We start from the raw sequence: 20194 nt of genomic DNA, 5'->3' as shown, positions 1-20194 counted from the left end.
GGTTTTAAACATGAAAAAAGCTGAAGCCTGCCCAGGTGAAGTAGGTTTCTCAAGCTCACACTGGTAAGTGGAGAAGCTGGGCCCGGACCCGCGTTCCCTGGTCAGAGGTGCCCTTGCTACCAAGTCCATAGTTTCGGTGTCTGAGGACCGCCAGGGCTCGGCGGCCGCGCCCTGTGCTGCTGGTGTGGCGCCGAGCAAGGGAGGGGCGGAGGCGTGACGCTGGGCCCGCCCCTGTGCCGCCCAGAGGGCTCCTCCTCCTCCTCTTCTTTTCTGTTTTTAAATTTCTTACATAGATTTTATTTATTTTTTTTAATTGAAGTATGGTTGATTTACAATGTTGTGTTAGTTTCTGGTGTACAGCATAGTGATTCAGTTATACATTATACATAGATACATATTCTTTTTCATACTCTTTTCGAGAATTTCTCTTTTTTGCCTGCAAAAGCGACTCCATTGCTAAACTGAAATTTGAAAGTCCCAGCCACCCTGTGGCACCAGAAGTGAGGGATGTGTCCCGGAGTCGGGCTGGGCTCAGAGTCAAAAATGCAAACCCGTCTGTCACCACCTTTGTGCAGAGCTTGCTCTGGCAGCATCCAGCTGAGAGGAGCAGGTGAGGTCCCCTTGAGTCCCTCTGGCCATTCTGGACCACATGGTTTCAGAAGACCGGGTGTCAGGGAAAGCTCTTTCCTGCCGACAAACACTGTGATTTCACAGATATGTTATTTCCCTTTTCATGATCTTGTTAGCCCTTCCCCACACCTTGTGTTGGTTTCTCTGCTCCCAGTCATATGGAATTGATGTTCTTTAGGCCAACCCTGAAGTGACTTGAGAGGCCACTTCCAGGGCCTCCTGCACTTGGCCTCCTGGGTCCTTGGTCCCTTCCACCTGGCCTTGAGTGCACACCCTCCTTTGTCCGTTCTGACCTCAGATTCCTCCCCACTGGACACAGGAGTGGGGTGGGGACAGCTTTCTATTCTTATTAAAGTCTGGAATCCTTTTGTAATATGGTTAGCCACCCCTGCTGCATTCTGTAAGATGACATTTTTGCAGCATGGATTCTCTTAAAGTGAGATGTCCTTGACATCTCACTGCAGTTTAGTATCTCTACCTGGCCAGGGGGGCAGATGTGTGCTCCCGGGATCACCCAGGGGACTTTGGGGTCTGCAAAAGCCCTGAGAAGCCCAGAGGGGGCCTGCTAACACCTGCCACCTGCCTGGAGTCTATTTGAGGGCCCTGTTCCCAGGCGTTGGTGCTCTTGTGTCTGGAAGAGCTAGGGTGGCATCAGGAGACAAAGTGCTCCTTCTGGAATCCTTTGGAAACATCACACAGTTGTCTAGAGGGTGTCCTCAGGGACGGGGGCGGACGCATGGTAGAGCCCAAGTACTCTCGAGTCCAGTGTCCTGGGCACCAACTCCAGCTGTTTCTGACCTGCTAGCTCATTTGTATTTCTTCCTCTTCCACCTGGGTTGGGGATGGGGACAAATGGATCCAGAGGCTGACTGTCTGGGATCTCCTGTCTGGGTGTCTGCTCTGGCGTATTAGGCCCAATTGTAGGTTTCTAGACCAGATCATGGTATATACTATTTAGTAGAGAAGTTTTGGAAGAGCAGATGAACTGGAGGCAGCATGTATAATGAAAAAAGTGTGAATTGTAGTGATGGTCAGGCCAACGTGAATCTCCCTGGAGGTCTCCCAGACTTAGCCTCCTCACCTTTAAGGTGAAGATAATAAAAATTCTTACCTGAAATTGACAACAGGAAATCAATAGAGACAACCAAATAAATCAAAACTTGGTTCTTGAAGAGATCAATAGAATTGATAAACCTTAGTCCAGATTAAGAAAAAATAAGAAAAAATGACTCAAATTACTAATATCAGAAAAGAAAAAGGGGCCATCACTATTGATTCTATGGACATTAAAAGAATAATAAAGGAATATTATGACCACAAAGTTGACAACATAGATGAAATGGACCAGTTCCTTGAAAGACAGTCTGCCAAAATCACACAAGAAGGAAGAGATACTCTGAATAAGCTTTTAGCCATTAAAGACATGGAATCAAATATTAATAACCTTTCAAAACAGAAGGCACCAGGCCCAGATGGGTTCACTGGTGAATTCTACCAAACATTTAAGGAAGAAATTATACCAGTTTTCTACAATACTTGTCAAAAGATAGAAGCCGTGGGACCACTTCCTAACTCATTCCATAAAAGTGTTTACCTCATAGGGTTGCAGGGTTGAGTGAGATTTGTGGGTCCAGTATTTAGCATGAGCCTGATGCCTATGGAGCACTTAGGAAAAAAATTTTTGAAATAAACTTTTAGACCTGTTTTAGCTTTACAGAAGAGTTGTGAAGATCATGCATATACCCACTCCATTTCTCAATTGTTAACATCTTGCATTAGAATGGTACATTTGTTACAATTAATGAACCGATATTGACACATTATCATTAACTAAAATCTTTATTCAGATTTCCTTAGGAAAAACTAGTGTCATTTTTCTGTTCCAAGATCTCATCCAGGACTCCACATGGCATTTAGTCACCATGTTTCCTCAGGCTCCTCTAGGCTGTTACAGTTTCTTAGATTTTCCTTGTTTTTGATGACCTTGACAGTTTTGAGGAGGACTGGTCAGGTGTTTTGTTGACTGTCCCTCAGCTGGAATTTGTCTGCTATTTTGCTTATGATTAGGCTGGGCTCCTGCATTTTGGGGAAGGAAGACCACAGAGGTGCAGTGCCATTCTCTTCTCATCATATCAAGGATAGCTGATGTCCTTCTGACTTACTGTTGTGGATGTTGACGAGGTCACCCGGCTGAGGTAGTGTTTGCCAGGTGTCTCCAGGGGTTCCCTTTGTCTCCTTCCCTCCTTCCATACTGTCCTTTTGGAAGGAGGTCACTAGGTAGCCCTCACTTAAAGTCCTGGATCCTCCTGTTGGAAGATTGGAGGATCCACCCCTTCAGGGCAGAGTATCTACATAAATTATCTAGAATTCTTCTGAGTGGGAGATTTGTCCCTTCTCCTCTATTTATTTATTCAGTCATTTATTTATATACATATGGATTGATGGATATTTATGCTTAGATACTGAGCTTGCAATGCTACTTTCTTCCTTTCATTGCTAAAATTGCTCTTTCAAATGTTCCCTGAATTTGGGCCATCTTTCAGATGTTCCCTGTGTCCACACTGACATAGCTACATCAGTGTGGATTTTTTTTTTTTTTTTAGTACTTCTTTACTTTGTGACAGGCCCTAGCTCATCTTGTATATTTCCTGACTCCCTTTTTGGTAGAATTCACCAGTGAACCCATCAGGGCCTGGTGCTTTCCATTTTGAAAGGTTATTAATTTTTGATTCAATGTCTTTAATAGCTAAAATCCTATTCAGAGCATCTATTTCTTCTTGTGTGATTTTTGGCAGACGGGGACTTTCAAGCAACTGGTCCGTTTCATCTAGGTTGTCAACTTTGTTGTCATAATATTTCTTTGTTATTTTTATTATTTTTATCTATTATTTTTATTTTTAATGCAGGAAAAATATTTAAACAATTTTTTGGGGAGGGGACAACTTTTCCCTTCAAAATCAAATTGAGGAATGACATATACAGTTATGAATCTGGAGTTATTCTGAAGCTGGCAAACATCTTCATCTTCCACACTCTGAGGCAGAAATCAGCCTTTTCTCCAAGGAACCCTGTTTCCTTTTTTTGGAAAATAGTATTAGAAACCGAGACCTGGGTGCACGTAGTCCAATTTAACCATCACAGTGGCTGTAATATTACCACACCTCTTGGGTGGACTGTTGTTGGGTAGCTGATCCAAGTGGCTTCCACTCTTTCTTAAACTTTTTATAAAGGAAAATTACATTAATGAGTAAATATAGGTAGGCTAACTGTGGTAGCAACCCCCAAATCAGGGGCTTCACATAATAAAAAGATATTGTTTGCTCCTTAGTCCAGAGGTTGACAAATTTTTCTGTAAAAGGCCAGATAGTAAATACGTTCATCACTCTGGGCCCTAAGTTTTCAGCCCTTATAAAGTGAAAGTTGGCCAGACTGTATCTCTGCTGACATTTTTAACAGATTTGTGAACAGTTATCTCTAGTTTGTGTCTCAGCCCTGATTTATGTTTCTAGTGATTATTAATTGCCTACCAAATGAAAGCTCGGCATTTGTAATTAGGCTGGTGAATTTTACATAATATTTTTGACTGTATGTTGGGGCAAGGAGGGAGCTTGTGTTAATGGCACTGAACTAAGCCACACCCCTCCCCCAGCCTACAGATTAACCCCAAGTTCACTTGGGGCCACCTGGTACTCTGTTAATTAATGAAGTCTAGCTGGCTCCCTTTGCATTTACATCCTGACTTGACTCTTAGCCAAGGGATGCCGACTTTGGTTCCAAAATGCTCAAAGAGGGTGCCTCTCTGCTGGCTCGCTGAGTTGCTGGGAGTGGGTACCATAAAGAGGCAGTGGGGAAAGGGTGCTGTGGAATCACCAGGGTGCAGAGAGCTCCCTGCAGTTATTCTGGATACAAGATGAAGCCCTTCTCGGTCTGCTCATAAGAAGTCTGCATAATTCAGATAAACAGAACGTGGTTTTGTGTCAGGAATCCATAACCTTGAGGATTTGCTTGGTTTGTGCTGTGTTAAGTTTTTTAAAAACATGATTGAATTGGAAGCATCTATTCTCAGCAGCAGTAGGTTGCTTGGCTTTGGCTGTGGAGGTGCTTTCTAGGAAGCTGGCAGGGTGGACACATGGGAGTATCCCAGGAGTCATGAATTCTTTCTAGAACAATTGGTGCCCTAAGTGAGCAACACTTGTACCAGAGCCACAGGTGTCTATGACCAAGGCAAGGCATCTCTGTGTCCCTCTGTGGCCTCTGCTCCCAGATACATGGAAGGATAAATGGCAGTTTATGGCTACTGCCTTGCACATAGAAGTGCTCAGTTAATGCATTTGGAAAAAAGGGGGCTAGTAACAAACCAAAATAGTTAAAGGACAGTTATGAATAGCTATGTATTAAGTAGCATGGGAGCCACCTTTATAAAGCAGAAACTATAAAGAAATGAGGAGACTTAGATAGAAACACACTAATAATGGGAGATACTGCACTCAGTATAAGACAAATCAAGCAGGCAAAAACATAACAAAATCAGCAAGGTAGATATTATGGATATATATTTAAATACATATGTATACATTTATGTCACAATAATATAGAATCTACCTTCTTTTCAAGTGCATATAGAACATTTATAAAAATGTACCATATATTAGGTCACAGGAAAAACTTCAGTAAGTTCTATAAAGTAGAAATATTATAAATAATACTCTGATAGCAGTGTACTAAGACTGGACATTATTAATGAAAACAAAAAAACAACAACAAAAGACCTTTTCATTTGGAAATTTAAAGAACCTTCTATTAAACAACCCTTGGATGAAAGGGAGAAAACAAACAAATTAAAAATGAAAAAGAGATAGTTAAATGAGAACACTATCTAACAGAATTTATAGGATACATTTAAAGCAGTGATCAGAGCGAAGTACACATCCCTAAACACTTTAATCAATACTGATAAAAATAAATGTAAAAATAAAAATCAAAAAAATGTCCATCAACAGGTTACTGGATAAAGAAGATGTGGTATATTTATACAATGGAATACTACTCAGCCATAAAAACCGACAACATAATGCCATTTGCAGCAACATGGATGCTCCTGGAGAATGTCATTCTAAGTGAAGTAAGCCAGAAAGAGAAAGAAAAATACCATATGAGATTGCTCATATGTGGAATCTAAAAAACAAAAACAAAAACAAACAAACAAAAACAAAGCATAAATACAGGACAGAAATAGACTCACAGACAGAGAATACAGACTTGTGGTTACCAGGGGGGTGGAGGGTGGGAAGGGATAGACTGGGATTTCAAAATTGTAGAATAGACTACACTGTATAGCACAGGGAAATATACACAAAATGTTATGATAACTCACAGAGAAAAAAATGTGCCAATGAGTGTGTATATGTCCATGAATGACTGAAAAATTGTGCTGAACACTGGAATTTGACACAACATTGTAAAATGATTATAAATCAATAAAACATGTTAAAAAAAAATAAAAATAAACAAACTAAATTCCCAGCTCAGCAAGCCAGGAAAGAACCACAAAGTAAACTGAAAGACCACAAGGAAGAAAGTAGTGAGGGGTAAAGCAGAAAGAGAACAGAGGGGTGACAGGTCTAATTAACAACTCTAAGATATAGGTTTTAAAACAGTAACAATATGGCTACAACATTTGCTAATAATAAAAAGTGAAGAGAAAGCACAAATATATAAAATAAGAAATGACGAGGGGAACATAACCATTGAAACAGGTAAAACTGAATAAATCGTAAGAGATATTTTGAGACCTCCATGAAAATAGATATGAAAGCCTAGATGAAATACACGACCGATATCAGCTGCGTTTGACACAGGAAGCTTAAAGCAACAATTTCCATAAAAGCCCAGAGAAAATCATGAAGGAGCTACTCCACAAAAAGGCATCAGGCCTGGGTAGTTTCACAGGGGAAGTCTATCAGACTTTCAAAGACCAGCTATTCTCCCTTCTTTATTGTTTCAGAGCGCTGAAAATAAAGGAGAACATTCTAATTCCTTTTTGTAAGTATAACATTGGTATCTAAATCTCACAAAGCAAGTACAAAAAAATGAAATTATAAAACAACATCACTTATAAATATTGAAGCAAAAGTACTAAATAAATTATTCATAAACTGAATCCAATACAACATTAAGAAATCAATGCACCATGGCCAAATGGTGTTTCTCCCCAGGAATGCAAGGTTGGTTCAACATGAGAAAATCCATTAATATAATAATACACTTAAGGGGAAAAAAATCGTATAGTTATCTCCATAGATGCTGAAAGGCCTTTTATAGAATTCAACACCCATGCCTGATTTATCAGTTAAGTAAACAGGAATGGATGGTTACTTCTTAACATGATAAAATATTTTATATGCCTGAATCTTAAAGTTAGCATCTTACGTGATGGGAAGGCATTTCCACAAGTATCAGGATCAGCACAAGGATGCCCACTGTCAGCATTACTATCCCACAATTGTACTAGAGGTATTAGCAATTAGAGAAATCAATTAGAAGCATGAATTCTAGGAAAAAAATAATCAAAACTATCTTTATTTGCACATGACATGATAATAAACTAGAATAATAAATAAATAATAAATAATAATAAATGGAAGACTGTAGATAACCAATGATAAAAGTAAATCAAACAATAAAAGAAATCATTAAAGTAGCAGGATAAAAATCTGACATATAGATGTCAGTAGCTTTCTTCTGCACAAATAAAAACCAATTAGAAAGCACAACAGCACCAACAAAGAGAAAACACTTAGCAAGATAATTAACTTAGCAAGAAATGGGCAAAGCCTATCTGAGGAAGACTTCAAAAGATTTCCACAAGATACAAAAGTAGGCTTAAACAAATAGAAAGACATCCCTTGGAAAAAGCCAGTTTTTCCAAATTTAATTTATGACTCTAACATGATCCCAGTGAAAATACCAATAAGGTTTTTTGTGGATCTAGACAATGGATACTTTTGTGCTTATGAAAAATCAAATATGAAATAACCAGGAAAATCCTGAGAAATAAAGTTACTAGGGGGAACAGCTCTGCCAGACTTTAAAATGAAGTATTATATAATTAAACCTCTATAATTAAACTAGTATTGGTGTTGAGGAGCTAGAAGAGCAGTGGAATTGAATACACAGTGCAGCAGGAGAGCCAACTACACACGGAATTTAGTATAAGATCAAGGTGGCATCTCGAATCGTGGGAGCAGAGATGAACTTGTCAGTACACAGTGCTGGGACACCTGGGTGGCCCTTTGGGAAAAAAAGATAAAATTAGGTGTGTATCTTACACCATGCATGAGAATAAACTCCAAATGGATCTGAGACCTAAAGATGAAAAATGAAATCATAAAAAGACTAGAGGAAAACGTGGGTGAGTTTTCCTATAACATGGGAGTGAGGAGAAGTTTTCTAACTGTGGCTCCACATGTAGTAAAAGAAAAGATTGATTAATTTGATTACATAAAACTAAACACTTTTACATAAACACTTTTGCCATGGCAAAAAACACATACAAACAAAAAAAACCTCACCACCATTAGCACAATCAAAATGCATAAATAAGTAAACCTAATTACCTCTCTCACCTCCCCACCCCCACCGAAAAATGCAACTGACAGTGAGAAAAAAATATTCGCAAAATATATCAGCTATAAAGGGTTAATTTTTTCTGGTGGGGTGCTATGTTTAAACATTTTTAACCATTGTTTAAATTGAAGTATAGTCAGTTTACAGTGTGTCAATTTCTGGTGCACAGCATAATGTTTCAGTCATACATATACATACATATATTCCTTTTCATATTAAATTCTTAATTTATGAAGAACTGTTGAAATTGGAGGAGAGGGGGAACCAGATAGAAAAATGTGCAGAAGTCATGAAAAGGTAATCCACATAAAAGATACACAAATGGACTTTAAACATATGAAAAGATGTTCAACTTCACTCATAATTAGAGAAATGCAAATTAAAACGACTCTGAGATATCGTCTTTCACCTGTCCGATTGGCAAAAGTTAAAAAGCTTGATAACTCATCTATTGGCACGTCTGTGAGGAAACATAAATAAGTGGGGAAGAAAGAAAGGTTTCCCCGTGGTAGATTGCCAATGTGGAAAGAATTTATAAAGTCCCAGCATAACTCCTCCCCAAATTCTTCAGATTTCAAGGGGGAAGTTGTAATTCACAGTGGAGAAATATGGCCAACTCTACCTTAATCAAGTGACCAAGGGAACATCACTACTAACAGGGCAGTGGCCGTCCGTGCCTCCGGACGCGGGGCACTGAGGAGGGCGCGGCACCAGTTCTGTGGCGTTCCTGCCCAAACGGACAGCCTGAACCTAATTACGAGGAAGCATCAGACAAACCCAAACTGAGGGACTTCCACAAAATCATTGGCCTGTACTCTAAGAAAAATGTCAAGGTCACGAAACAAACAAACAAACAAAAACCCCAAAACAACCCAGAGGAACCCTTCCAGATTAAAGGAGACTAAGATGTAAACACTAGACGTGGCTGTGGTGCCGGGTGGGCTCCTGGGCCGGGTGAGCCTTGGTTCTTTCCTTTGCTCTGAAGGACATTACAGGACAGTTGATGAAATGTGAAGGTCTATGCATTAGGTAATAGTTTTATGTCAGTGGTAAGGATCTGATTTTCAGGGAATACACAATATTTAGAGATGAAGGGGCATTGCGGCTCCATCTCCCTCTCACGTGGTTCAGAAACAACGTGTGTGTGTGTGTGTGTGTGTGTGTGTAGAGAGAACACAAATGAGGTCTGTTAACAATTGGGAAATCTGCATGAAGGATCTACAAGAACTATTTGCACCATTTCTTTATTACAAATTTTCTGGAAGTCCTAAAGTATTTCAAAGTAAACATCTATGAGAAAAGGTTAGTGACGTGCCCTCCCGAGTCGCACTGGAGGATACAGTGAGATGGTGCGTACAAATGCATAGTGCTGGGGCGCAGACATGGGCACCACCGAGGAAACGTTAGCTCTGCTATCAGTGTGGTGACGCTGCTTACAGGCTGACCTGTCAGACGTCCCTTTGCGGTTGGGAGCTGACAGATGGCATCCTCACGTATGGCTCAGCTCTGACCCCACCCGCTGCACGACGATACAGTCCCCACACAAGCCATCATTTTTCTGGAGGTGATCATCTTGCTAGACCTACTTAGTATGAGGCTTAGTAACTCATTATTTAATCTATTCACTCATTAAACATCATTTATTGGAAATGAGGTAGCAGGCACTATTCCTTACAATAGACCACTTTTGAGGGAATGAAAAAAGTCGTTTAAGGAAAGAAAAATGCAGAACAGAGAGTGTAGAGAAATATTCACCTCCTGGTGCATATTCCTGGCCGGTGTATTCACGGTCCCTTGGTGGATATAATCTGGGATCCCCCTGGTGGGGTAATTTGGGATTTTCCTGCTGGGTGTAATTCAGAGTTTTCTGGTGGGTGTCAGGAGTCTCCCTGGGGGCTGTAGCTCAGGAGTCTCCCAGCAGGTGTAAGTCAAGAGTCTCCCTGGAGAGGAGTAATGCTCATGGGTGTGGAGGAGGCAGGCGATGGTCCCCAGTGAGAGAGGGATGTAGGTCAGGGGATGAAGTTATACCAGCAACGGTGTGGGGGAGGGGCTAGAATAGGGCAGGGGGAGCACAGGGTTGGGGCAGGGGGAGCTGGGGGCAGGGGGAGTACAGGGCAGGGTGACCAGGGGCAAGGGGAGCATTTGCGGCTTTGAGCTGAGATTGGAAATGTCTCCGGGTTTGCAGGTGACGGCTGTGGGCTGGGGGTGGGGGTCCCAAATCCGGGAACCCTAAGGATTGCCATCCTCCAGAGAAGTTTACCCTAATCTCTGGCAAAATGTGTGAAACTGGGGCAGTGAAGCATCTGAGCACTCATGGTGGGAAGGGTTGCATCGCCTCTTTTTTGGGAAGGACAGTCTCGTATCTCCAAGTTCATTTTTTAACATAAAATATACCTTCTTTTACTAATAATATTGAAAGCAGATGGCAGGCTTTTTTTTTTTTAACATCCTTGCTTAGCAAAATAAAAAGTTGTCAATTTTATATTTGTGTCTCCATTACAGTTTTAAAAGCTGGATCATAAAATTGAAACATCTGGGAACCCAGGCATTCTAGACTTCCTGAATAGAATTTCATGGCCGTTTTCAGGTCTTTTTTAATGTTAGTATTGTTAGTATTTATTTAAAAATTAGTATTATAAGATATTTTAAACATGCAGAAAATTATAGAGACGAAGAGGAACATTGGTTTGCCTGCCCTCTGGATTTCAGAAAAGCCCACACTCCTTGGTAGGGGCAGGATTATTGGCATTTTTACTGTCATTGATGATTCGGTTACCTGCCCCTCCCTAACACAACCTGTTAGTGTAACACGTTTGAAAGCAGGGGCCAGATCTTCTGAGACACATAATAATGAATACAGTTCTTTTCCTAGAGCTCTTTGGAAGCTGCTTCTTTGAGGCAGCTATTTGGATGCAGGGACATTTGGGCTGAGCCTACAACAAAGCAAAACATTACATGTTTAAAAAAATTGTGGTGAAATATACATAACATTTGCCATTTTAACCACTTTTGTGTGTACGGTTCAGTGGCGTTAAGTACATTCACGCTGTGGTGCAACCATCACCACCATCCATCTGCAGAACTTTTTCATCGTCCCGAAATGAAGCTCTGTCCCCAGTAAATACTGCCGGGTTACTTCCCCTCCCCCCGCCCCTGCCACCCATTCTTGTACGTTCTGTCTCTAGGAATTTGACTATTCCAGGAACCTCACATAAGTGGGATCATACAGCGTTTGTCCTTTTGTGTCTGATTTATTTAATTTAGCAGAATGTCTTCAAAGTTCCTCCATGCTGTAACATAAGCCAGAAGTTCTTTCCTTTTTAAGGCTGAATAATATTCTGTTACATGCACACATCACATTCTGTTTATCCATTCATCTGTCTACAGACGTCTGGGTAGTTTTGGCTATTGTGAATAATGCTGCCATGAAGACGGTTGTACAAATATTTGTTCAAGTGCCTGTTTTTAGTACTCTTGGGTCTATTCCCAGAAGTGGTATTCCTGAATCATATGGTAATTCTAGACTTAATTTTTTGAAGAACCATCACACTGTTTTCTACAGTGACTGCACCATTTTATATTCCTACTGACAGCAAGAGTTCTAATTCTCCAATTATTTTTTCCCATTTTTAAAAAATAATAGCCAACCTGGTGGGTATAAAATAGTATCAAGCATTACCCTTTAAGCTTTGTATTTTTATTACCAAGTGATACGCAAACTGGACATCCATCCTCTACCCCTGACTGCCATCCTCTTTTGGCCTTATCTCTCCCCCTCATGGGTCGCTGTGTGTGCAGAATTGTACACAAGATACTAGTCCTTGCTGCAGGGTGTTTTTTTTTTTTTTAATAGGGAAACGCTGGAGAAAACCTGAATGCCAACAGTAAAGGAAAGGTTAAATGGTGTGTACCACACGCAGACCATGAATGACCACACAGCAGTTAAAAAGAATGAGCTATACCACATGATCCAGCAATCTCACTCCTGGGCATTTATCTACAGGGAACTTTAATTCGAAAAGATGCATGCATCCCCATGTTCATAGCAGCACTGTTTACAATAGCCAAGACATGGAAGCAACCTAAATGTCCATCAACAGATGACTAAAAAGCTGTGGTATATTTATACAGTGGAATACTACTCAGCCAGAAAAAAGAATAAAATAACGTCATTTGCGGCAACATGGATGGACCTGGAGATCATCATTCTAAGTGAAATAAGCCAGAAAGAGAAAGAAAAATACCATATGATATCACTTATATATGGAATCTAAAAAAAAAAGACACAAATGAACTTAATTTACAAAACAGAAACAGACTCACAGACATAGAAAACAAACTTATGGTTACCGGAGGGAAAGGGAGAGGGAAGGGATAAATTGGTAGTTCGAGATTTGCAGATACTAACTACTATATATAAAACTGATAAACAACAAGTTTTTACTGTATAGCACAGGAAACTATATTCAATGTCTTGCGGTAACCTGTAGCGGAAAAACACATGAAAAGGAGTATACGTGTGTGTATGTGTGACTGAAACACGATGCTGTGCACTAGAAATTGACACAATAGTGGAAACTGACTAGACTTCAATCAAAAATAAAATTAAGTTACAGTAAAAAAATAAAAAGAATGAGTTATATCTGCAAGTACCGACATAGGATGAGGTCCATAATGTATTGTTAAGTGAAAAGAGAAAGCCAAAGGATAACATAGTAAAACCTACACGTGTGAACAGACACGTGTGGAGGTGCACAGGGGTTGTATGTAACGTACAGAGGGATGCACTGCATGTAATGTAAATTACTCCTATATATGTATACGTAACATAGACGACATGTAATATAAACACGTATAGACCTTTTACAGCCATGTGCATAGAAAGCTCTGGAAAAACCGTGCATGAGGCTGTTGACTGTGACTGTTTCTGAGAAAGACAATAAAGTTAGTGCGAGAGGGGAACTTCACTATTTACTTGGGATGCGTCCAACTGTTTGAGGGTTTTTTTTTTTTTTTTTTTTACCAGAATGTATCACTTCTGTAAGGTAAAAATAGAAACAAAGAAAAAAACAAACACGGGAAACCTGATGCGTCTGTCATGATGCACGGACTTTCCATGTGGTACCACGTGTGCCTCAGATCCGCAGAGCGGTGATGGGTGTGGTTCAAGGGCTCTTTGTGAGCCAGGCTCTGGTTTAAGCACTTTATTTATTTTTTATCAAACATTTATTAAAGTTGTTAAATGTACAGCATCTCATTTGGCATTTTGGAAGTTCCTTATTGTAAAAACTATTTTGTCTGATAACAAACAGACAGAAGAATAGTTGTCAGTGATTATTCTGGACTTTCACATTGAGTAAATTCAGTTTCTTCTTGAGACATGAGTTTCCTTCTGTATTTCTGAGGTAATGTTTTTATGATCTCTGCCATGTCTGGTGAACCCTGATGCATCAGCCGATCTGGCGATTTATTTCAAATGCACTAACTCATTTACCTCCACCAAAGTTCACGATGAAGGAGGCTACCCATGTTTTACTGATAGGAAATAAGCTCAGAGAGGTGACATCACTCACTTAAAGTCACACAGCTTGTGAGGGGTGCATATTTAGTTCTTTAATGACCAGACAACTTCCTTCTAGACAGGTGCACAGGTCATTTTTTTAAAATCTGGATTTTAGCTTCTGATTTATCTTTAAAAAATAATGAGATGCTGCAGATTGTGCTTGCAAGATTCAAGGACCATTAGGGTCTGGCTTGTGGTGGTGGTGGTTGTTTGGCTTCATTTGAATACAGCTCCGTTTATAAGCGCCCTCGATCAGGGGAAGGGTGCCAGGAATTTGTCCGCAGTCTACATGAGAAACGAAAGGTTCGATGCTTCTATTTTCAATAAAAAGAATTAGTAGGTAGGACACTTCAGAGCTTTGTTCTGGAGACTTGACAGATGATTCTAAAGTTACTACCGAAGCCTGCTGTTCTGGCTAGAAGCGTCTTAGGAAGTTTCCTCTGCCGAAGCACCACGGATAAATTGCTCCTAATAGCCTAAGTGCTGGGTATGGGGTCCTCCCACGCACGGTGTTATTGATAATCGTGTATTTTCGAGAAGCCTTATTCCATTGCCCCACACATCGTCCTTCTTTTTGAAGGAGGATTTCTTGGGTGGCACTGTGCCTTCTGCACCTAAATGAGCAGCATCCACAACAAAGGTTTCCAAGTGCCTCATTTTGTTAAACTCTTAAAACTGTTACATTAATAAAATCAGCTTAACAGAACCCTGATTAGTTTGAAATTGCTTTAAATTTGGTCATTAAATTTCAGGGAACATGTAATTTTCTCCACATCTGGTACAGCTGCAAGGCACAAGGGATGAGGACAGAAGCAGTGATAACAAATGCAGCGGATGGTGAGGAAGCACTTTGTTATTGACGGTCTCTGCACCACTAGTTTGCAAACCCCCAGGAATCAGCTTCCTGGTGAAACATTAGGCCCTTTGTTATTTCTCCAAGAACGTTCTCTTTCTGCGGTGAGAAGGGTGATAACCGAACAGCTGGGTGTCCAGGCAGGTGGGCTCACTTCCTGAGAAGCCTGGGTACTTGCTGTGTCACCTTGGACAGATGTTCCTGCTTCTCTGTGCCTTGACATTCTCATCTGTGAAATGAGTGGATATCCACCACGTCCTGTTCTTTCGGCACGTTTCCAGGGCCGGGGGGCAATAGTGCCATCTTTTGTTGGGAGCTGTTAGAAAAAGCCAAGGGGTGTTACCTGGATCATCACATGTCAATATGCGTCTGGTGTCTTTGCTTCTAACCTCCTGGCGCTCTCACTTTTCTAGTAGGGTTGCAGGATGAGATCTGTAAGACCCTGATGCTGATGTGATGTCGGAAGTGTGTTAGCAGCCAGCCCCTCCACCTGCTCCTCTCCACTTTGAGGCTAAGGTTTGACAAGTCCTGGAAGCTCACTCCTTGCTGTGAGGGTGTCTAACCTGGCCGGGGGCCTTGGCACTTGGCCTTCAGCTGGGACATCACCGCTCGATTCACCGCAAGTGGCTGCATCCTCCAGGAGCTTGTGTATTTTCTCATCAAGGAACGTGCCAGTCCTTTGTGGTCAAATCCCAAAGTGAGAGGGGGCTGAGGTCCAAGAGCCTGGCAGCGGAAATGCAGTCATTGGAGGAAAGAGCCCCTCGGATCTCATATTCGGAATTCTTGAGGTGGAGCTAGAACTGGGGGCCAGAGGTAGCCCAGGTGGACCGTCTGCGCTCTTGGCCATTGCTAACCACTGAATGGAGTGCCCTGCGCTGGAGCGGTGGTGACTGTGGGAAAGACCATGTCCAAGTACTTGCTCCGTGCCAGGCGTGGTGCTGCGAGCCCCCTGGTCTTATGGCCTCTAACGACCCTTCCAGGTGAGGTACATGACCCCCGTTCTACAGATGGAGGAGTGAGGCTTAGTGGGGTTACAGCTCTAGTCTTTGCAGGGTTAGGGTCTGAACCAAGAGTGGGCAGTAAATGTGGAACCTGCAGAGGGAGAGGGAGCTGAGAGCCTGAGGGTGATCTGTGTTGTGTAAGCACCGGACTGAGATCCTAAATCAGACACTAAAAGCCAAGGCACTTGATTTCATCTTGCAGAGAGTCCACATCACATGATAGATCCCCACAGGTGCCAAAACTTTTTGAGGAGTCCAGCATCTTCTGCCGGCCCTTTAAAAATAGTCATTTGCTCTCTAGAGAGCGTCATTTTTCAAGTCACACATCTGCAACGAAAGCCAAACGCCTTCTGGAATTTATGGCACTTAAGTAGGTTACTGCAGCCCAACTGCATCTGTTTCTCAAAAACTGTTGACGTTTCTGATAATAGGAGATAAGTTCCACTGAAGTTGAGCTGCCGGAGATGGGATGTGAGCGAGGGGGTGAAGGACGCGGACCCCGAGGCACAGGATTACACTCGCGGGTGCGGGTGGGTGAGGGAGAGTGGGCATGAGCGTGGGCCCCGGGGCAGAGCGCGCAGGTGAACACCGCATCACTTGTCTGGACGCGGGTGTTGCAGGCAACCTGATTTCTATAAGCAGGCGGTGGGAAAAGAATACGAGGCTTGGAAAATGATTTTCTCTGGGCACTTCTTCAGGTTTTCGGGTAGGTTTTATAGGAGAGGCTCACAGTTTGAAGTTGTCACCAGCTGTCAGATTTCCATTAGCGATTTCCCCAATCTCTGATGCTGAAATGACAGGACCCTTGAAAACAGCAACAGAACAAGTGGGAACCTATATTTTATTCAGAATCTTTCCTGCCCTTAGCATGCTATCTCATCATCCGGAGATGGATACACATGAATGGAAGTATTGTATGCATACGAGTTCCAGTATGGGTGGCCTAAAGGTTTTTTTCGTGGGGGTGGGAAGATAATTAGGTTTATTTATTTATTTATTTTTTAATGGAGGTGCTGGGGATTGAACCCAGGACCTCATGCATGATAGGCATGCACTCTACCACTGAGCTGTACCCTCCCACTTTGGGCGGCCTAAATTTAAAAAATCATTTAAAGTACAGAATTGTACCTAATAATATTAGGCATTTTTAGCTCATGAAATGTGGTCTTTAGAAGCATGACCTGAAAATGAATAAAAATACTTTCACTCAGTTCCTTGCCTTTGCAACCCCGTTCTCTCATCAAAATCCGGTCAAACTCCTGCTACTGCTTTTTGGTAAGTCGGTTTTAAGAGTCAGCCCTGTCTTCCAGAAGCATGGCAGAGTTTTCTGGCTGATGGTTGGTTTGGTTTTGGGGGGGATACTTGCGAGCATTCTTCGAGTTCTCCGCCTTGAGCGCAGTTGGAAGAGATCTGTACGGAGGATGCATTGGGACAGGTATTGAGTATAATAAACTATATTTAAATATTTATAATATGTGGAATTTTTTTTATGGTGCTGTTCTTTAAATCATCGAATAAGGCCCTATCATTTCTCCGAAAGATGCACGAGCCCTGTCTCCCCGCATATAGATCACTTTGCCTTCGGACGGTATCTCAACTTAGAAATGATTTCTGCAGATGATATTTTACATACATTTGTATTGTGGTGAGCATTATATCCTGCCATTTTACAGGAGGATTTCTTCTGAAAATAGCTCTGTATTTGTGGAAAGCTGAAAGGGGGGAGGGCAGGGAAGGGGAGCTGGATGTGTTTAATCTCCCGGAAGCCTGGGGAGGAGGGCCGGGGACCTCGCCATCCCCAGCCCGTCCCCGCCTTTCCTGAGCTCTTGTCTAGTGGCTCCGGGCTATGAGAATGAAGTGGTTCTTCTCTTCTGCGGAAGAGCCTGAGAATCCTGTGATTTTTATTTTCCACTTATGCCTCCAAGGCCTCCCTCCCTCCCTCCCTCTTCCTTCTTTGTCAATTTGAAGAGCTCTCTCTCTGTGCCTAGTTGTTATCTAGATAACAACCATTTGTTTTTAAAATTGATTCCTATAAAGAGTACATTAGGATTCTTAAGGGCTAAAATGTGGCAGACTGTCAGACTTTTTAGAGTAGGAAGGGGCCTGCTGGCCAGGCTGAAGGTTCCTGGTTTTATGGTGAAAACAGACAGACAGACAGACAGAAAAGGTGGAGGGATTGCCGTGTCTGGCGCACGCGAAGGAAGAGTTGGGTAGTTTGACCGCCGTTAGTGCCGGCCACTTTTGGGGCATTTATGGTGAGCTTCCCTTTCCTCGGGGCTTTTGATGTTTGGGGTGATCATGTCACTTGCTTTGGCCAGTGAAATGTGATTGGAAAGGACACGTGTCCCTTCAAGGCACACTTCTTTTTTTTGAACAACAATATAACATTTTTTACTGATTTATAATCATTTTACAATGTTGTGTCAAATTCCAGTGTAGAACACACATTTTCAGTTATACATGAACATATATATATTCATTGTCACATTGTTTTCTCTGTGAGCTGCCATAAGATCTTGTGTATATTTCCCTGTGCTATACAGTACAATCTTGTTTATCTATTCTACAATTTTGAAATCCTGTCTATCCCTTCCCACCCTCCACCCCCCTGGCAACCACAAGTTTGTATTCTATGTCTATGAGTCTGTTTCTGTTTTGTATTTATGCTTTTTTGTTGTTGTTGTTGTTGTTTAGATTCCATATATGAGGGATCTCATATGGTATTTTTCTTTCTCTTTCGGGCTTACTTCACTTAGAATGACATTCTCCGGGAGCATCCATGTTGCTGCAAATGGCGTTATGTTGTCGGTTTTTATGACTGAGTAGTATTCCATTGTATAAATATACCACATCTTCTTTATCCAGTCATCCGTTGATGGACATTTAGGCTGTCTCCATGTCCTGGCTATTGTAAATAGTGCTGCTATGAACATTGGGGTGCAGGTGTCATCCTGAAGTAGGGTTCCTTCTGGATATATGCCCAGGAGCGGGATTCCTGGGTCATACGGTAAGTCTATCACTAATTATCAGAGAAATGCAAATCAAGGCACACATTTTAAGCAGCCCAGAGCCGTTCACCACATTCATTTTTTGCCATGGCAATTTTGGGAGGACACATGGAGAGGAGCTTCCATCAGCTGGGTTCTCTGGTGAGGACAGTGTGTGACAGAACCCCAGCTAGGCCATAACAGCCATGTGATGTGGGCAGGAAATAGACCTGCTCTGTTACTGCAGTGTGGTCCAACCTTCCCTGACTGACGCAGGTGGACTGAAACACACAACCCCCGGTGGGAGTGCTTCCATCCTAAGCGGTGACTCATCCACGTACTGTGACGGTTCTGGGGTAACTGATTCCGTGCAGTAGCTGGCTTGCTGACAGATAGCCAGTCATTGTCCACAAGCAGGAGGTAAAGGATAAGTGTGTATGTGCATAGGGTGTAGTGCGTGTGGTGTGAAGAAAACACAAGTTTCCTTAGAGACCTGCCTACCTGCTTCCGGAGCGTCCTGCCAGTGAGCAGACGTGCCTCTCACAAGGCAGAGGATGTGATGTGTTCAGCGTTGCTGGAGGAGTTCACTGTGACCAGGCATTGGTGCACTAGCAGGTTTCAGAGTGATTTATATGAAAACAATCTAAAGCATTTACTAGCTGGAAGAACTAATTTCCAATAAATCAGACAGGATTCCCTTGGGAACCAGAAATAAATGAGGGCAAAAGAAATTGCTAAGGGTTGTTGAGCAATAAAGAGATGGGTTCTAGATATCTTAAAATGATATTTAAATGGACAAAGTTGATTTAACTGTCTTTTTTCATGTCTAGGAGTAAGATTTAAGTATACAGCATGTTGTTATAACCAGGAATTATTCGCCAGGAGACTTTTAGCATTTCATGCACATCCCACTGAATGGCAATTTTAATATTCCAGTTTCAGTCCTAAATTGTAATGAAAAGGCATTAATTGCTTGGTTCCCTGCAAAGTCCATAAAAAAAAGTGTTTCTAGAAAAAGTTCAAATTTGGTAGACGAGGCAGAACTTTCATTATCTAATTTTAGTCATTTCTTCCAATTAAAAAATTTAAATGAATATGTGTTTTATTACCTCAAGTCCACAAGTACCTATTATTCACATACTGGTAGTCTGGCTTTGGGCCGCCAGCCTTGGAGAATGTGGAAAAAATAGAATATGTATGTGGTTCTTGAACTCCAGAAGTGTAAATTTCACAGGAAGATTAAGCCATGAAACTGAGAACTCAAGCAGCACGTGACCGCCTGCCAAAGGGGAGGGTGTGAGGGCCACCGGGGGCTGGAAGACTCTGACATAGCTTCCGGTAGGAGGTGAGGTGTGGGGGCCGGAGGCTCTGGCCAGACTTGGCCAGGGGAAGGGGAGGTAGCTGTGGATGGGTAGAAGGGGACGAGGGATAGCTGTGGATGGATGCAGGTAGGAACTTTCAGAGCTCCCAAAGACAAGGAGAGGCTCTCCAGGGGCCCAGGCTGGGCTGTTCTGGAGATGTCTGATTCTGTCAC

General features: G+C 42.0%; 1 protein-coding gene and 1 non-coding gene across 15 annotated transcripts in view; one reads left to right on the top strand and one right to left on the bottom strand.

The window, feature by feature from the left end:
- Nucleotides 1-20194, top strand: part of CAMTA1 (calmodulin binding transcription activator 1) — an 829301-nt gene that overhangs the window by 332983 nt on the left and 476124 nt on the right. The gene's annotated exons all lie outside the window — the stretch shown is intronic.
- TRNAD-AUC (transfer RNA aspartic acid (anticodon AUC)) lies at nucleotides 16679-16751 on the bottom strand. Its single transcript has one exon. It is a non-coding gene; the product is annotated as a tRNA-Asp (tRNA).

Source organism: Camelus dromedarius, chromosome 14, assembly GCF_036321535.1.
Source record: "Camelus dromedarius isolate mCamDro1 chromosome 14, mCamDro1.pat, whole genome shotgun sequence".
Lineage (NCBI taxonomy): Eukaryota > Metazoa > Chordata > Mammalia > Artiodactyla > Camelidae > Camelus > Camelus dromedarius.
The sequence above is the reverse complement of the archived record's forward strand: the minus strand, read 5'-3'. Positions and strand labels throughout refer to the sequence as shown.